Here is a 16,245-nt window from a genome sequence, read left to right as displayed (position 1 = left end):
GCCTTGTATTCCAGCACAAGCTTCAATCTCATGGCCTTGCATATCCGCAACTCAACCATTACCATCAGGCCAGGGTATCCAACCTTGGTTCAATGAAGAGTGCAGGAGGGCATGCCAGGAGCAGCACTAGGTATACATAAAAATGAGGTGTAAACTTGATAAAGCTTCCAAACAGGACTACTTGCAAGCCATACAGGGCAAGCAGCAAGTGATAGACAGAATTATGTGATTTCAAAACCAATGGATAGGATCAAAGCTCTGCAGTCCTGCCACATTCGCTTGTAAATAGTGGTAGATAACTAAACAACACATTGGAGGAAGAAGCTCCATAAATATTCTGATTCTCACCAATGGAAGAGCCCAACACACATTAATACAAAAGATAAGGTGGAAGCATTCACAGCAAAACCAGAAGGACTGGTTGGATCCATTTCAGCCACTTCCAGTGATTCCCCAGCACTAAAGATGCCTGTCTTCAGTCAATTTGATTTACTCCATGTGACATCAACAAATAGTTAGAGTTACTGGATACTGCAACGGCAATGGATTATGATAACATTCCAACTATAGTGTTGAAGACCAGTGCTCCAGAATTCATTGCTCCCCTACCAAGCATTTCCAGTACAGTTAAAGTGCTGGCATTTACCCGACTATGTGAAAATTTCCTAGGTATGTCCTGTACACAAAAAGCAGGACAAATCCAATCCAACCAATGGTTGATCCATCTGTCTACTCTTGGACATCAGTAAAGTGGTGGAAGGTGTTATCAAGCAGCATCTGCTCAGCAATAACCTGTACATTGATGCCCAGTTTGGATTCTGTCAGGCCCAATCAGCGACTGACCTCATTACAGCCTTAGTTCAAACATGGGCAAAAGAGCTGAATTTCAGAGGTGAGGTGAAAGTGACAGCTCTTGACATCAAGGTCACATTTGACTGTGTGTGACCTGACCTCATGCAGGACAAAGCAGCCTGCTTGATTGGCACCAATCCACAAACATCTGCATCATTATTCAATTGGATGGACCAGCTCAAGTCTGATTCCATTCTTTTCTACCTAACTATTGCCACAGTATAACTTACAGTGACTTCTTATCCAGCTGCTGTAAGGTTATATCTGGGGTTCCCCGAGGCTTTTACTTGACCCTGTCCTGTAATATGCTGCCCTTCAGCCACATCATCTGAAAGAAAAGTATGTGTTCACATGTTCACCAGTAAGACCCAGACTTAGCTCACTAACATGTCTCTTGATTCCTCTACTGCTGCCAATTTCAGAGAGCTTATTCAACATCAAAAACAGGATGAGAAGGAATTTCTGCCAAGTAAGTATTGAGATGACTGAAGTCATTGTTTTTGGTCCATGCTCCAAAAGCTATTCCCTGGCTATTGACTCTAGCACTCTCCCTGGCAACATTCTGAAGGAGTTCTTCCCAAATGTTTTCTCATTGCTTGAAAATCATTGTGACCCCTGAGTGTGAATGAGATAGGGATGGTTAAAGCAGGGAGAACTTTCAGAGTTTTGGGGATAGGAAGGACCTGTGAGAGTACAGTGAGGGGGCACTGAGAATGTGGGCCTGTTAGAGAGGAGGCACACCTGCTATACCTCAATTGCAGATCCATAGTAGTCATTATTGCCAGAGGCAGTGACACCAACATTTCAGCTCATGATCTCAATTAGGATTGTGATCCCCAGTTTAGGAAGGCACGATCTCAAGTTAAACCAGCCTATCCATTTCCGTGGTCTCACATTTAATGCTGAGGTGAACTTTTGAACTATACCATCACTAAGATCACCTGTTTCCACTTCAAAGCATCATTGACCTTTGTTGAGAGTGTGGTGCTGGAAAACCACAGCAGATCAGGCAGCTTCCGAGGATCAGGAGAATCGAAGTTTCAGCATAAGCCCTTCATCAGGAAAGAGGCCTGTGGACCGTGTGGGCAGAGAGCTATGTGGGACAGAGATGGGGTTGGGGGAAGGTAGCTGAGAATGCAATAGGTCGATGAAAGTTGGGGGAGAAAGTGATAGGAGGGTCTTCTTCTAAGACCACAATTTCCCATTCCATATAGTTGACAATGCCCTCCAGCACATCTCCTCACTTCTCATACCTCTGACCTTGAACCCCACCCCTCCCAACGCAACAAGGACACCCCTCCCAAAACCTCATCTTCTGCCTTGGGACCTTGCAACCACACGGGATCAATGTGGATTTCACCCGTTTCTTCATTTCCCCTACCCCCACTTTATCCCAGTCCCAAGCCTCCAACTCCATCGTCTTTCCCATCTATCCGCTCCACCCTCCTGTCTTACCTATTCCCACCTTCAACTACCTATTACATTCTCATCTGTCTTCTCGCCAGCCTCACCCCCCTCCCATTTATCTCTCCACCGCTCCAGCCCACAAGCCTCATTCACAATGAAGGGCTTATGCCTGAAACATCAATTCTCTTGCTCCTCGCATACTGCCTGACCTGCTGTGCTTTACCAGCGCCACTCTCAATTGAGACATATAAGATTATTAAAGGATTGGACACTCTGGAGGCAGGAAACATGTTTCCGTTGATGGGTGAGTGCTGAACCAGAGGACACAGCTTAAAAATATGGGGTAGACCATTTAGGACAGAGATGAGGAGAAACTTCTTCACCCAGAGAGTGGTGGCTGTGTGGAATGCTCTGCCCCAGAGGGCAGTGGAGGCCCAGTTTCTGGATTCATTTAAGAAAGAGTTAGATAGATCTTTCAAGGATAGTAGAATCAAGGGTTATTTAGATTAGACTTACAGTGTGGAAACAGGCCCTTCGGCCCAACAAGTCCACACCGACCCGCCGAAGCGAAACCCACCCATACCCCTACATTACCCCTTACCTAACACTACAGGCAATTTAGCATGGCCAATTCACCTGACCCGCACATCTTTGGACTGTGGGAGGAAACCGGAGCACCCGGAGGAAACCCACGCAGACACGGGGAGAACGTGCAAACTCCACACAGTCAGTCGCCTGAGTCGGGAATTGAACCCGGGTCTTCAGGCGCTGTGAGGCAGCAGTGCTAACCACTGTGCCACCGTGCCGCCCACTGTGCCACCGTGCCGCCCACGGAGATAAGGCAGGGACAGGATACTGATTGAGGATAATCAGCCATAATTATAATGAGTGGTGGTGCAGGCTCGAAGGGCAGAATGGCCTACTCCTGCACCTATTGTCTATTGTCTCTCTTGACTCTGATCTCCAGCATCTGCAATCGTCACTTTCTCCAAATCAACCACCTTTGTCCTTGTTTCAGCTCATCTGCTGCTGAAACTCTCATTCATATTTTTGTTAACTGTATATTTGATTATCCCAATGCACTGCTGGCTTAAGGTTATCCAAACTCCTGTTACCCAAGTCAATTATTAATTTTAAAATTTTCAGCCTTGATTTCAACTTCTCTATGGCCTCCTTCATTTCTTTTCCCTATCATCTCCTGTGATCCTACAAGGCAACTGTATTGTCTAATTGTGACTGTTTGAGCATCCCCAGTTTTAGTCGCTGTATTTTTGCTGGCCATACCTCAAGCTCAGTGAGACAGTAACTTATGTGGCTCTCTGCCTCACCTTTCTCTTTTCATACAATCCTTAATACCTAGCTGCTTAGCCATCTGATCAAATAGGTCCTTTTCTATCTCATTGCCATATATTATTTTAAAATGATCCTGTGAAGAACCTTGCAACATTTGAGCATGTGAAGGATGGTAAAATTATGTATGTTGTCATTGTTGTTATCTGTGGAGAAAGTTAAATGTAAAAATGTAAAATTATGTGGCAACATAGCAATGAAATCTGCAGTTATGGTCAACCCTATTTTTACAATTGCTTAATATCAATTGTGTACAGGAACAATGTAATGGTGACAACATTATTATGTCTGGACTTCGACTAGACTATGTTCAGATGAGCGTTTAATTGTGACAGCAAAATTATTAAATGGAATATTTAGTATTAACAAATATCTATTTCTCTACAATCAAAAAGGAGGTTTACAAGGTCCATGTGCATTAGATTTCATACAGCTTTAGTTAATACAACAACTTTCGATCCATTTAGATTCTTTAAAATATCAATTATCAAGAGGCTGTGTAATAGGTAAAGTAGTTAAGTGTTCACTGTCTCACTTATAAGTCACAAGTTCACTACTGAGCATCAGTTGTCACTTGAATAACTTTGCCTCAGTGGAGTGTGTTTTATTGTTGTTTTTGATCAGGCTTCTAGCTGAAATGTCATCTGGGAGTGAAATCTCTGGAGGTGGTGTTATTGACTGACAATGTCCAGTACACTTGAATTGTACATTGTGTCAGCTGGATCCAGCAATATTGCCGGGTGTTTTCAGGATGTTTGCAGCTAGAATTATTTCACCCATTCATATTTGGAAGATCCATAATGGCACTAAATCCTCTGAACTGAAAGAACAAAATAAATGTATCAATAAATTGTACTTGTCACTAGCTAATTAGAAGAGTTGAGAACTTGATTGCTGATCTTAAAAGCCTTGTATTCAAAGCTGAAGACCCGTGTCACTCTGAGTCCTCCACTTTCATTAAGTGAGATTCCTCAGTGGGACCAGTGACCCAAGAAAAAACAATATAATCCACTCCAGACAGATACAAGTGGTTCCTTTAATAAGTTTGTCATAGAGTCACATAATTGCAGAATTATTATGTTGCAGAAGAAGGCCATTTGGTCCATTGTGCTTGCATAAACTCTATTATCTGGTGCCAGTCCCCTGCCTTCCCCCATTCCTTCACACACCATTACTATCCATAAAAAAAATCCAGTGCCCTCTTGAATACCTCAAGTGAACCAGCCTCCACCACATTTCTAATCAGTGGATTCCAAACTCTCACAACTCACTGTGTGAGAAAGCCTTTTACTATGTGTCTCAAACAATTTTGCAGCTCACAAAATGTCAGTAATACAAAACTATTTCAATCATAGGTAAAGGAGATCGAAGGGTGCAGGTACATAGTTCCTTGAATGTGGCATCACAGTTAGACAGGCTGATGAAGAAGGTGTTTGGCATGCTTGCCTTCATTGGTCAGAGCATTGAGTACAGGAGTTGGGATGTCATGTTATAGCTGGACAAGACTTTAGGAAGGCCACATTTGGAGTACTGCATACAAGTCAGGTCACCCTCCTATAGGAAGGATGTTATTAAACTGGAAACAATGCAAACATGTTACCAATACAAGGATGTTACCAAGACTGGAACATTTGAGTTATAAGGAGATGCTAGATAGTCTGTGACATTTTTCCCTGGAGTGTAAGAGGCTGGGGGGTGAAATGGCATAGATAAGGTGAATAGCCAAGGTAATTTCCCCAAGGTTTAAGAGGAGAAGGGAAGGATTTAAAAGGGACCCGGGGGGGGCAACGTTTTCACACAGAGTTTGGTGTGTGTGTATGGAATGAGCTGCCAGAGTAAGTGGTAGAAATGATTACAATTACAACATTTAAAAGACATTTGGACAGCTACATGGATCGGAAAAGATTAGAGAATTATGGGCCAAATGCAGGCAAATGGGACCAGTTCAGTTTCGTAAACCTGGTTGGTGTGGATGACTTGGCCTGAAAAACTTGTTTCTGTGCCATATGATCTATGACTGTATGAGCTGGAGTATTGTGTCCAATTCTAGGTACTACCCTTCAGAATAGTATGAGGGTAAAGAAAGGAAATTGATGAGAATGTTCAAGGTAAGAGGGTTTTCATGGGAACATAGGAACAGGAGTAGGGCATTCAGCTCCTCAAGACTATACCACTATTCAATGAGATCATGGCTTATCTGTGGCAGACTTGTACAATTTATTGATCAACTTTTTTTGTTTTTTTCATTTCAGGCCACTTACTGTGACTGTGGATCTTCCAACTATGAATGGCTGAAGTAATCCTGCCTGCAAACATCCCAATAATTACCGGAAATACTACTGTGTTCAGCTGACACAACATACAATTCAAACACAGTGTACTGAATAATGTCAGTTTAGTGTCCCAACCATTCCAGAGGTTTCACTCCCATATGGAGAAGGAGGTCATGGAGTCATAGAGTCATAAAGATGTACAGCATGAAAACAGACCCTTTGGTCTAACTGTCCATGCTGTCCAGATATCCCAACCCAATCTAGTCCAACTTGCCCGTACCTGGCCCATATCCCTCCAAACCCTTCCTATTCATTTACTCATCCAAATGTCTTTTAAATGTTGCAATTGTATTAGCCTCCACCACTTCCTATGACAGCCCATTCCACACATGCACCACCCTCTGCATGAAAATGTTGCCCCTTAGGTCTTGTTTATATTTTTCCCCTCTAGTTCTGGCATCCCCCACCCCACGGAAAAGATCTTGTCTATTTACTCTCTCCATGCCTCTCATGACTTTGTAAACCTTGATAAGGTCACCCCTTATCCTCCGATGCTCCAGGGAAAACAGCCCTAGCCTATTCAACCTCTCCCTATAGGTCAAATCCTCCAACCCTGGCAACATCCTTGTAAATCTTTTCTGAACCCTTTCAAGTTTCACAACATCCTTTTGATAGGAAGGAGACCAGAATTGCACGCAATATTCCAAAAGTGGCCTAACAAATGTCCTGTACAGCCGTAACATGATCTCCCAACTCCTGTACTCAATACTCTGACCAATAAAGGAAAGCATACCAAATCTCTTCTTCATTATTCTATCTACCTGCAACTCAACTTTCAAGGAGCAACGAACCTGCACTCCAAGGTCTCTTTGTTCAGCAACACTCCCTAAACTCCATCTGCTACTCCTCAGCCCATTGGCCCATCTGATCAAGATCCCGTTGTAATCTGAGGTAACCTTCGTCGCCGTCCACTACACCTCCAATTTTGGTGTCATCTGCAAACTTACTAACTATATCTCTTATGCTCACATCCAAATCATTTATATAAATGACAAAAAGTAGTGGACCCAGCACCGATCCTTATGGCACTCCACTAGTCACAGGCCTCTAGTCTGAAAAACAGCCCTCCACCCCCATCCTTTGTCTTCTACCTTTGAGCCAGTTCTGTATCCAAATGGCTAGTTCTCCCTGCATTCCATGAGATCTAACCTTGCTAACCAGTCTCCCATAGGGAACCTTGTTGAATGCCTTACTGAAGTCCATATAGATCATGTCCACTTCTCTGCCCTCATCAATCCTCTTTGTTACTTCTTCAAAATGCTCAACTTTGTGAAACATGATTTTCCATGCACAAAGCCATGTTGACTATCCCTAATCAGTCCTTGCCTTTCCAAATACATGTACATCCTGTCCCTCAGGATTCCCTCCAACAACTTGCCCACCATCGAGGTCAGGCTCACCGGTCTGTAGTTCTGGCTTGTCCTTACCACCTTTCTTAAACAGTGGCACCACGTTAGCCAACCTCCAGTCTTCTGGCACCTCACCTTTGACTATTTATGATACAAATATATCAGCAAGAGGCCCAGCAATCACTTCCCTAGCTTTCCACAGAGGCCAAGGACACACCTTATCAGGTGCTGGGAATTTACACTTTTATACGTTTCAAGACATCCAGCACTTGCCCCTCTTAATATGGACATGGATATGGAGCTACTTTCTTCCCAGAGTGGATAAGTTTAAGGAGAGATTGAAGGTGAGGTGCTGAAAATCATGAAAAGAATTTTGATCGAATAAATAGGAAGAACTGTCTTCCATTGACAGAGGACACAGCTTCAAGGTAATTGACAAACAGGTGGGTACTAAGTAGAATTTAGTTTATGTGCATGCTATTGTTTGAAATTAATTGAAGCAAATCTAATAGAGATTTTCAATAAGTAATTGTGTTTGTACTTGAAAAGAAAAAAAATGCATGGCCACAAAAATTGAACGGGGACAAATTGAAGAGAATTTCAGAGCAAGGCATCTTCCTGTGGTTGTAGGTTGCGTAACAGAAGAAATATGTGATATAATAATGAATAAATAGACTACAGCATTAAGATCATGTGATAAGATTTGAGCATAGTAGAGTAAAAGTCTTAATTTAGTTTGTCAGAAATGCGACAGAATAATATTGCATCTTTATTTTGTTGTATGAGGTCATTTTTATAGCTCTAATGATAATTTGAAAGCTTACTTAAATCTTGCCTTGGTGCAGAAGTACAACAGATAGACAAAATCATGTATTGCAATACATGATCCAAAAGCAATACAGAAGGGGGTATTTGTAATTTTTAAAAAAGATTTGGCGCAATCTGTCATTGTTTGGAAGATTGTTTGAAAATGACTTTAATAAATTGCATTAATTGTAAAGGAATCAATTCTAATTTTCTTGAATAATGAGAAATACTGGGCCATGGAACCAAAACTATATGCATGAAGAAAGTTAAGAAAGAAGTCAAATCACCACATATTGAACCACTGCTGTCCACATGCTGTAGGTTGACCCACAATGCCATTTGGGAGAATGATAGGCTCCTGGTCTGGTGTGGTGGCCTCCTGATCTGGTGATGTGGATTCTCGGCATGGTGTGTGGTGATCTGTCAGAGGCCCAGCATGGCAGTCTCTTGGTGTGGTCTTTCAGCAGTACATAGCAGTCTCTTGGCATGGCATGGCCTCAGCTTGGACTTCTGGTCTCAGAAGGTGATTCCTCAAAATGTGGTCCCACAATGGTTAAGCACTTCAGAAAGACTCTGATGTTTGAACTTCCAGCTTTACTTCTACTTAAAACTAAAGATCTGCAATGTGTAACTCTAAATGGTATTTCGTTCTACCTTGTTTTTAATATTCTGTACCTCACTACTTGTACTTAAGATGGCATCTTGTATGGCGACATATTACACTTTTCACTGTACTCCTGTACTTTTGTACTTGAGTACATGTGACAATAAAATCAAATGAAGTAAAATAATTCCAGGATTTTGACATAATGACATTGAAGGAATGGTGATATATTTCAAAGTCAGGATGGTGACTGGCTTGGAGTGCAACTTATAGGTGGTAGTGTTCCCATGTATCTGCCTTGATGGAAGTGGTCATGGGTTTGGAAGGTACTGTCTAAGGATCTTTGGTGAATTTCTGCAGTGCATCTTGAAGATACTACTACACACTGATGCTACTGACTGTTGGTGGAGGAGATGGTGGATGCTTGTGGATGTGGTGCCAATCAAATTGGTCCCATGAGTGAATAATAAAAACACAAAGGAGTGATACAAGTTCAAATAAGAGCTAGAAACAGAGGAGCTGGAGTGTGAAGACTCAGATTTTGACACAAAAAGAGTGCAAATAGAGACAGAAAGAGGAACACACTGACATCTAGTAAGGAGAGAAAGTGAATCTCTCCTCAGACAAGATCACCTTTTAAGTTTGATAGCAAGTGAGACAAGAAGCAATATGCAAACTTGCTAACCAAGATCTAAAACTTGAAAAGCTATTGGTAGCTCAGAGATGCTTAAGGGGTGGGCATTTTTCCAGAAGGGAGCAAACAAGAATTGGGGTGTTATTTGTTAATTGGTTGATAAGGAACTCTGGATAGTTATGCCATCAATATTGCTGTGACACAAGGGAGAGAGGGTTCATAGTAGGTGTTTTGCTGAGGGTAATCATTATCATGAAATTTGGAAGTGAAAGCTGTTACTGGACAGGACACCTGACCTATTACATGTGAATAAAGAACGGCATATTGTTGAACTGTAGTTATACAGCGCCATATTATTATGGAGAATGGTGCAAATGCTTGTGGTTGCATAAGATTTATCTTGGATAATTAACAATATAAAGTGAAATTTACCTTTTTATATGAAGTATCATTTGCATGTTTAATTTATACCGATATGAAATTTGTGTTAAAATATACATTATAAAAGTAATCGAATCACAGAGATCCACAGCACAGAAAAAGACCCTTTGCACCAGTCAAGAACATACACCTAACTCCATATTTTAGCACTTGACCCATAGCCTTGTATACCTAGGCATTGCCAATATCCATCTAAGTACTTCTCAACTGTTTGGAAGGTTTCTGCCTCCATGACACTTACAGGCCATACATTCCAGATTCCCACCACCCTCTGGTGAAAGCAAGTCACACTCTCTCTATACCTCATTCCCCTTATCTTAAATCTATGCCCCTGGTCATTGATCTCTCCATCAAAGGGAAATGTTCCTTCCTGTATAGCCTATCTATAAAAAATTTATACATCTCAATCATATCTCCTCTCAGTTGTTTCTGTTCGAAGGAAAACAGCCCTAGTTTATCCAATTTCTTTTTAGAAGTAAAATTGTCCATCACAGAAAACATGCTGGAAAATCTCCTCCACACACTTTCCAGTGCAATCACACCCATACTATTGTGTGGATTCCAGAACTGCACACAATAATCTAGCTGTGGCCTAACCAACATTTTATACAGTTCCAGCAAAATGTTCCTGCTCTTAAACTCTGTGCCTTGGCTATTAAGGAAAGTATGTCTTCTTAACCCCTTTAACTACCCATCCTGCTACCTTAAGGAATCAGTGTACATTCACACTGTTATGATGTGGAGGTCAAACCCCTCTGTTAATTAAAACCAAACACCCAGAAAAGCTCACCTCACCTTGTAATGTGTTAAAATTTATGTGTGTGTGAGACACAGAACTCCCAATTTACACTATCTAAAGAAAAATAACAATTCATTTTCATAGTGTAATAATGAACACTAAACGAAACTATTAACAAACCAAACACACTTTCCCCTAACTAACTACTATCCCTTAAGTGAGCACCATTGTATCAATATGCTGGTTGAATAACGCAATTATTAAACATTACACAAACTTAATCTCAAATCCACACAATCTCTTATGTTGCTTTCCTTCTGGTCTTCTGATTCTGCCATCTACTCCATGGGTCTTCTTTCTTTTTACGGTAAGTATTTTTTACAGGAAAAGGTACCTTTTGATAGATAGTGCCTCTTCTGATTTTTTTAAGAGCTTTTCATATTAGATGGACAGTTAGCTCTCTGGCTATACAGTAGTTGCTCTGGCCAAATGCCCTGGTTTTATACCCTCCAACATTGTTCCTTCTCATTGGTCTGATGTTGTCAATACAATAAATACTGGGTTTTAGTATCATGGGCACAATTTAAATCTCTTTGCTGTTCTGTTCTGGCAGCTGAGGCTGTACTTTAAATTTACTTTAAAATTCAGAAAACACCTTCTATCTTAAAGTGAACATACACCCTTTTGACCTCATAACAGCACAAAGTCCCTTTGATCCTTGGTTCTTCCCAAGATCCTACTGTGAAGTATTGTTGGTAATTTCTTTTTAGGAATACAAGTGTAGCCAGCCTGCTCCAGTATTCTCAAACATTGCTGATCATCTGCTGGAACACTATTAGAGTCATAGGGTCATAGAGATGTACAGTATAGGACTCTTCAGTCCAACTTGTCCATGCCGACCAGATATCTTAAATTAATCTAGTCCCATTTGCCAGTATTTGGCCCATTTTCCTCTAAACCCTTCCTATTCATATACCCATCCAGATACCTTTTAAATGCTGTAATGGTACCGGCCTTCATCACTTCCTCTAGCAGCTCATTCCATACATGCACCACCCTCTGCGTGAAATGTTACCCCTTAGGTCCTTCTAAATCTTTCACCTCTCACCCTAAACCTATGCCCTGTTTTTCTAGGCCCCCCCAACCAAGGGAAAAGACCTTATCTATTTACCCTATCCATGCCCCTCATGAATTTATAAATCTCCATAAGGTCACCCCTCAGCCTTGGATGCTCCAGGGAAAACAGCCTATAGTTCCTACCCTCCAACCCTGGCAACATCCTCGTAAATCTTTTCTGGACCATTTCAAATTTCATAACATCCTTTCGATAGGAGGGAGATACACAATATTCCAAAAGTGGACTAACCAATGTTCTGTACAGCTGCAACATGACTCTGCAACTCCTATCCTCAGTGCTCTGACCAATAAAGGAAAGCACACTAAACACCTTCTTCACGATCCTATCTAACTTTCAAAGAACTATGAACCTGCACTCCAAGGTCTCTTTGTTGAGCAACACTCCCCAGGACCTAACCATTAAGTGTATAAGTCCCGCCCTAATTTGCCTTTCCAAAATGCAGCATCTCACATTGTAATAAATTAAACTCTATCTGCCACTCCTTGACCCATTGGATGATTTGATGATGATCCTGTTGTACTCTGAGGTAACCTTCGTCGCTGTGCACTACACTTCCAACTTTGGTGTCATCTGCAAACTTACTAACTATACCTCCTATGTTCACATCTAAATCATTTATTAAAATGATGAAAAGCAGTGGACCCAGCACCGATCCTTGTGGCACACCGCTGATTACAGGACTCCAGTCTGAAAAACAACCCTCCACAACCACCCTCTGTCTTCTACCTTTGAGCCAGTTCTGTATCCAAATGGCTAGTTCTCTCTGTATTCCATGAGATCTAACTATTGCTAACCAGGCTACCATGGAGAACTTTATACAAGGCCTAACTGAAGTCCATGTAGATCACGTCTGCAGCTCTGCCCTCATCAATCCTCTTTGTTACTTCTTCAAAAAACTCAGTCAAGTTTGTGAGACATGATTTCCCACGCACAAAGCCATGTTGACTATCCCTAATCAATTCTTGCCTATCCAAATACATGTAAATCCTGTCTCTCAGGATCCCCTCCAACAACTTGCCCACCAGATGTCAGTCTCACTGGTCTGTAGTTCCCTGGCTTTTCCTTACCAACTTTCCTAAATAGTGGCACCATGTTAGCCAATCCCCTGTCTTATGGCACTTTATGGCCCAGAAATCACTTCCCTAGCTTCCCACAGAATTCTAGGGTATATCTGATCAGTTCATGGGGATTGTTCCACCTGTATGTGCTTTAAACATCAAGTAGCTCCTCCACTGTAATCTGGGCATGTTTCAAGATGTCGCCATCTATTTCTGCACATTCTGAATCTTCCATGTCTTTCTCCACAGTAAACACTTATGTAAAATGCTGATTTAGTAAAAAGACTTCTTCCAGTAATTTCTGTTTCTGATCTCCAGCATCCACAGTTCTTAAAAAGAAATTGAAAGGACTGCAGATGTTGTAAATCAGAAACAAAAACGGAGTTTGCTGGAAAAGCACAGCAGGTCTGGCAGCATCTGTGAAGAGAGAATAGTTCAGGTACAGTGACCCTCCCTTAGAATGGATAGTATTTAGGAAAATGTTGGTTTATATGCAGAAGATAAGGTGGGGGGAGGGGAGGGGTGTTAGCTAGGCATCGAGCCCAAAGAGACAGAACCAGGAGCAGGAGTAGGCCATCTGGCCCTTCAAGTCCTCTCTGACATTCCATTAAATAATGGCTGATCTTTTTGTGGCCTCAGCTCCACTTATCCATCCTCTCATCATAACCCTTAATTCCTTTACTGTTCAAAAAATATCTATCTTAGCTTTAAAAACATTTCCTGAGGAAGCCTCAACTACTTCACTGGGCAGAGAATTCCACAGTCCCTTCTCAATTCAATCCTAAGTCTGTTCCCCCTAAGTTTGACCTAGTTTCGCCCACCAGTGGAAACGTCCTCACTACTTCTATCCTGTCTATTCCCTTCTTAATTTTTATATGTTTCTGTGAAAGCACCCCCCCCCCCCCCATTCTTCTAAATTCCAAAGAATATTATTCACATTCTGGATCAGTGGTGCTGGAAGAGCACAGCAGTTCAGGCAGCATCCAACGAGCAGCGAAATCGACATTTCGGGCAAAAGCCCTTCATCAGGAATAAAGACAGAGAGCCTGAAGCGTGGAGAGATAAGCTAGAGCAGGGTGGGGTGGGGAGAGAGTAGCATAGAGTACAATGGTTGAGTGGGGGAGGAGATGAAGGTGATAGGTCAGGGAGGAGAGGATGGAGTGGATAGGTTCCAGCATCTGCAGTCATTGTTTTTACCCAGAATATTATTCACAGTCTACTCAATCTCTCCTCAACTCCAGAATCAACCCAGTGAATCTCCTCTGTACCCCATCGAGTGCCAGTACATCCTTTCTCAAGTAAGGAGACCAAAACTATGTGCAGTGCTCCAAGTGTTGCCTCACCAGCACCCAAAAGCTGCAACATAACCTCCCTATTTTTAAACTCAATCCCTTATGAAGGACAAAATTCCATTTGCCTTCTTAATTACCTGCTGCACCTGCGAACAAACCTTCTATGCACAAGGATACCCAGGTCCCTCTGCACAGCAGCTTGTTGCAATATTTTTACCATCCAACTTTTTACTATTATTCCTACCAAAAGGATGAGTTAACATTTATTAATGTTGTACTCCATCTGCCAGACCTTTGCCCACTCATCTATGGTTCTCTGCAAAGTTTCACAGTGCACTGCCTATTTTGCTCTATCACTCATCCGCAAACTTTGACAGACTACACGTGGTCCCCCAAAAAACTAATGTCATTTACAAAATACCTTGCAAGAGCTGTAACAAACACTACTTTGGACAAACAGACAAAACCTAGCCACCAAGATACATGAACATCAACTTGCCACAAAAAGACATAACCCTCTCTCACTAGTATCTTTACATACAGATGAGAAAAAGACAGCACTTCGACTGGGACAATACATCCATCCAAGGACAAGCCAATCAGAGACTCAAACGAGAATTCCTAGAAGCAAGGCATTCCAACTGGAAATCAGTCAAACACCACTAGCCATTAGCCAATCAGAAAAGCACTAATTTATCCCCACTCTTTGCTTCCTGAACAGTTGGACAAACAAAGGAGTTGATAACAGTTTAGCTGGGAGGGTGAATCACTGTTAATGGAGACTGTTAGTGGCTAACAATAGGTAGTGCGTAATGGCAGACTATGTGATATTAAGGAGAAAGTGAACACTGCAGATGGTGGAAAGTCACAGTCAAAACATGTTTTGCTGGGAAAACTGAAACATTGACTTTCCTACTCTACGATGCTGCGCTCTTCCAGTGCTACACTTTTTGACTATGTGATAACAAGGGCCTGGTAGTCCCCCCTGTCCTAGCCTCCTATCACATGCACCAGGCCTTGTTATCACATAGGAGAAAGTCAGGTCCGCAGATGCTGGAGATTAGAGTCGAGAGTGCGGTGCTGGAAAAGCACAGCTGGTCAGGCAGCATCTGAGGAGCAGGAGAATCACTTCAACAGGGTGAAGGGCTCTTGCCCAGAAACGTCGATTCTCCTGCTCCTCAGATGCTGCCTGACCTCTTGTCATCACATAGAGTCATGGAGATGTACAGCATGGAAACAGACCCTTAGATCCAATGCATCCATGCCGACCAGATATCCCAACCCAATCTAGTCCCACCTGCCAGCACCCAGCCCATATCCCTCCAAATCCTTCCTATTCATATATCCATCCAAATGCCTCTTAAATGTTGCAGTTGTACCAACCTCCATTGCACGCAATATTCCAACAGTGGCCTAACCAATGTCCTGTACAGCCGCAACATGATCTCCCAACTCCTGTAATCAATACTCTGACAAATAAAGGAGCGCCTTCTTCACTATCCTATCTACCTGCGACTCAACTTTCAGGGAGCTATGAACTTGCACTCCAAGGTCTCTTTGTTCAGCAACACTCCCTAGGACCTTACCATTAAGTGTATAGGTCCTGCTAAGATTTGCTTTCCCAAAATGGAGCACCTCGCATTCATCTGAATTAAACTCCATCTGCCACTTCTCAGCCCCTTGGCCCATCTGGTCAAGATCCTGCTGTAATCTGAGGTAACCCTCTTCGCTGTCCACTACACCTCCAATTTTGGTGTCATCTACAAACTTACTAACTGTACCTCTTATGCTCGCATCCAAATCATTTATGACAAAAAGTAGTTGGCCATTACATACTACCTATTGTTTGCCACTAACAGTCACCATTTACAGCTATTCACCCTCCCAGCCAGATTCTTTGTCTGTTCTTCTCTCGCTTTGGGCTCTATCCCTACCTATCATTTACTCCTTATCCCTTCCCTAAACCTATTTTATGCATATAAACCAACATTTTCCTAGCTATCATCAGTTCTGAGTTGAAAAGTGTGACACTGAAAAGCACAGCAGGTCAGGCAGCATCTGAGGAGCAGGAGAATGATGTTTCTGGCAAAAGCCCTTCATCAGGAATGTGGGGTGCCTGAGAGATAAAGGGGAGGGTGGGGTTTCTGGGGAAGGTAGCTGCAAAGATGACAGGTAGATGGAGGTGAGGGTGATGGTGATACGTTGGAGGGGAGGGTTCATCTGTACTGAGGAAAGGTCACC

Source organism: Hemiscyllium ocellatum, chromosome 9 (assembly GCF_020745735.1).
Source record: "Hemiscyllium ocellatum isolate sHemOce1 chromosome 9, sHemOce1.pat.X.cur, whole genome shotgun sequence".
NCBI lineage: Eukaryota > Metazoa > Chordata > Chondrichthyes > Orectolobiformes > Hemiscylliidae > Hemiscyllium > Hemiscyllium ocellatum.
This window is presented reverse-complemented; position numbering follows the sequence as displayed.